The sequence below is a fragment of the Eptesicus fuscus genome, chromosome 15, assembly GCF_027574615.1.
Source record: "Eptesicus fuscus isolate TK198812 chromosome 15, DD_ASM_mEF_20220401, whole genome shotgun sequence".
Lineage (NCBI taxonomy): Eukaryota > Metazoa > Chordata > Mammalia > Chiroptera > Vespertilionidae > Eptesicus > Eptesicus fuscus.
In genome coordinates, this window is record NC_072487.1 from 27,099,256 (window position 1) to 27,102,684 (window position 3,429).

The window sequence follows — 3,429 nt, forward strand, 5'->3', positions numbered from 1 at the left end:
ACGTGCCCCTTAGTCCAGGTGACGCCGTGCCCCTGGGTTCGGCCGAGACCAAATCAGAGGGAGTCGGACCTCCATTACCACCATTTGTCCACCATCCAGAGCTGAGGGGTCAGTGCTGACATGTACACATAAGGAACTACTGGACATCGAAATTGGGTCTCAAAAGAACTGTTGGTCCAGGGGGAAGCTCGCTACAGATTGATTCATTTGCCTGTCAGCATAAATATTATTGCTCGTCTCACATTCAGTTCTTATTAGTATATATCTAGTGACATATGATCTCGTTCATCTAGAGGAAATGATGAACAACATAGACTGAGGAACAAGAACAGAACCAGAAGCAAGGAGGCATCGATCGGACTATCGGGCCTCAGAGGGAGGATAGGGGAGGGTAGGGGGAGGGTGGGGGAGGGGGAGAGTTCAACCAAAGGACCTGTATGCATGCATATAAGCCTATCCAACGGTTAAGTTCAACAGGGGATTGGGGCATGCGTGGGGAGAGGGGTGGGATGGGAATGGGGGGATGAGGAAAAATATGTGACACCTTAATCAATAAAGAAATTTAAAAAAAAAAAGAAAAACAGAAAAAAAAAAAGAAAAGAAAAGGGAAAGGCCATTTAAGAAAATGTGGCAACCATTTAGAAAGGAGGTGGCTTTTGCTTGGACCTGGGTAGTAGCTGTAGGAATAAAGAATAGTATCCAGAAAGCAATTTGACAATAGAATCTGAATGATTTGGTGATTTACTAGATGTGAAAGGTGTCCTGAATGGGAAGGTGATAGCATTTCAGGGGTGGAAAACACAAAAAGAATTCTCTGTTATGTGCTCCTACTGAAGTGGATCAGTGATGAAAATAGCCAAATGTATGCATCAGAAGACCTTCCAGTCCACCTGAAGCATGATCGCGCTAGTTCTGAGAAACAAAAGTGTAAAGTAATTTAAAACAATAAAAGAGAGAGAGAGAACTTATGTTTGTAAAGGTGACAGTGGATAACTGAGGACTTGCTGATGGATAAATGAGATTGAGGGTGGAGAGGTGAGGACATGTGTTTTGAAAGGCTGATCATTTCTGAGCAATGATGAAAAAGGTTTGACTACTGACCTTTGTAATTATGAAGGTTTCTACACTTGATCTGAGCTCAGACTTAAAAAAAAAAAAAAGAAGAAGAAGAAAGAAAACACAAGAGGAGAATTGAGTGTGAAAGAACGTTAAGAACATCAGTGCACTTCTCAATATATTAGGCTTAAGATGTCCATGAAATATGCATGTGGAAATGTTCAGTAGCAGTTGGATAAATAGCACTAGAGCCTAGAAAAGAAGTCAGTGATGGAAAAGTCGATTTGTGAATCGTCAATTTACTAATGGTTTTTGAAGCTTTGGGAGTAGATGAATTTACCCAGTTCCTGTATTAGCTCAATAAATCCTTAACAGTGAGGTGGCTAAAAAAACTAGAACTGAGCTATGAAGGTCATCGATAGGTAAAGTGGAAGTATAGCAAAAGGAACATTCAGAGGAAAATAAGGAGAAGCCAGAAGGAAAGAAGGCAAACCAGGAGAGAGTTGTGCCAAGTGAGGCAAGAAAGTAGAGGTTCGTGAAGAAAAGATTTCAACAGCATCAAATGCTTCCAAGAAAGATCTCTGAAAAGCATTCACATTTGCAGTATGTGGGAACTGACAGCATGTGTGAGCAAGGTCAGGGGTATATTGCAAGAAAAAAAATAACATTGGATGAGTTCAGGAAATTGAGACAAAAAAAAATATAGATATCACCTTCAAGAATTTTGAGTGTGAAGGGGAGACAAGAGAGAATAGGATTTGCAGAGGTAATTTAGATCGAAGGAAGGTTCTTTACTTTTTTTCTCTCTCTCTTTCACTGCTGGAAAGCCATCCATAACGGAATTCTGGTGTGACACATCCAGAAGTGAAGGGGAGTTCAAGATGCAAGCAGTTGGAGGGCGGCGGGGGCTGGGGTGGGGGGGGGGAGGAGGGGAGGTGTTGCCTGTGTCTAAGGAATCCGGAGGAGAAAGGTCCCACAATTCAGATATATGGTAGATCAGTTATGGAGATGGAAATTCAAGTCTTCCTCAACCCAATAGGTAGAAGAGAAAGATGGAGGCAGCTTGTAGCCTGGACAGTAAAAAGTCCAAGAGTTTTCTCCAGTGATTTTAAGTAATCTCCTGGACTTGGGGAAAAGATGGATGAGCTGAAAATTTGAGGAGACTTGGGAAGGTTTGACAGTATCTGTGACAAATGGGAATTAAGTGGTATAATGGAAAGCTAATGGGATTCACAGACACTATGGAGAGCCTGGGTACAATGAGCAATCATGAGTGCATTTTGGCACCAATCTTCCCTTTTGGGTGACATTCTTTAGCAGTGTTCGGCAGAATTTGGCAGCCTTGGTGCATGCATAGGGGGAAAAATGTTACTGTAGACAATTTTCTGCACAAAATGATCAAGAACAATAGGGCACTGGATGCTCAGATATTGGCAAGAAAATAGTTGAAGGTCTTCTAATGCCCTGGCCTTCATATTTCTCCTTTGACAAGTGCTGGGTCTCTTCTTATGTGATCCTGCTGTTCTTTTAGGATTCAAGATGCAGGATCTCAAAATGAAGTGCCTTTTAAGACTCTACTATAAATTTATAAGCTGAGTGCTATTTCATAAAGGTATAGAAAAATGGAAAAAATTAGCTAATTATGACATACTAGAGGCCCGGTGCACGAAATTCGTGCACGGGGGTGTGTGTGTGGGGGTGTCCCTCAGCCCTGTCTTGGCCTGCAAAGACGCCAGCATCCCTCACCCCGGCCTATAGCCAGAGGTTCCTCCCCTCCTTCTGCACATCCTCAGGGAAGATGCTTGTCCTGGGGCCTCCTCAGGGCCCTGGCCCATGACGCCTTGCAGTTCGGGTACTCGGGGGCTTGGGCTTTTAGGTCTGGCTTCCTCATCTGGCATGGTGAGCATCAGCTGCCATGGGAGCCTTGCCTTAGGAGTCACCCCCTTGGACCATACTACTTGCGAGTGTGTGTGTGGGGATGGCCTCGGTGGCAGTGATTTGATGTCTGTAGCATGCCCGCTGACACCCACCACCGCAGTGCCACACTGGTCCCGTCTGGACTGCTGGCAGGGGGCTTCCAGTCTGCGACTTGGGCTGATGGGCTGTGACTGGGGGCTGCAGGTGGAGGACCCCGGCACCCATAGGGCTGTCAGCATCAGGAACTGGAAAGATCCATTTTTCTGGTTCCTCCCCTGCCATGCGGATGCTGAGCACCGGGCCCCAAAGGCCCGTTCACTCCCGCCGCACGGCCGGGGCGGGGGTGTGTGCGTGCAACGTGGGGGGGCCCGTTCACTCCCGCCACACAGCCGGCCGGGGCGGGGGTGCGTGCGCTCGGCCCCGGAGGCCCGTTTACTCCCGCCGCACGGCCCGCTG

At 46.5% G+C, this 3,429-nt stretch overlaps 2 non-coding genes across 2 annotated transcripts; both read left to right on the top strand.

The window, feature by feature from the left end:
• The first annotated feature begins 838 nt into the window (after positions 1-838).
• Positions 839-918, top strand: LOC114232792 (small nucleolar RNA U2-19). Its single transcript, XR_003618891.2, has one exon. It is a non-coding gene; the product is annotated as a small nucleolar RNA U2-19 (small nucleolar RNA).
• A 152-nt stretch (positions 919-1,070) lies between these two features.
• Positions 1,071-1,141, top strand: LOC114232791 (small nucleolar RNA U2-30). Its single transcript, XR_003618890.2, has one exon. It is a non-coding gene; the product is annotated as a small nucleolar RNA U2-30 (small nucleolar RNA).
• Positions 1,142-3,429: the final 2,288 nt, after the last annotated feature.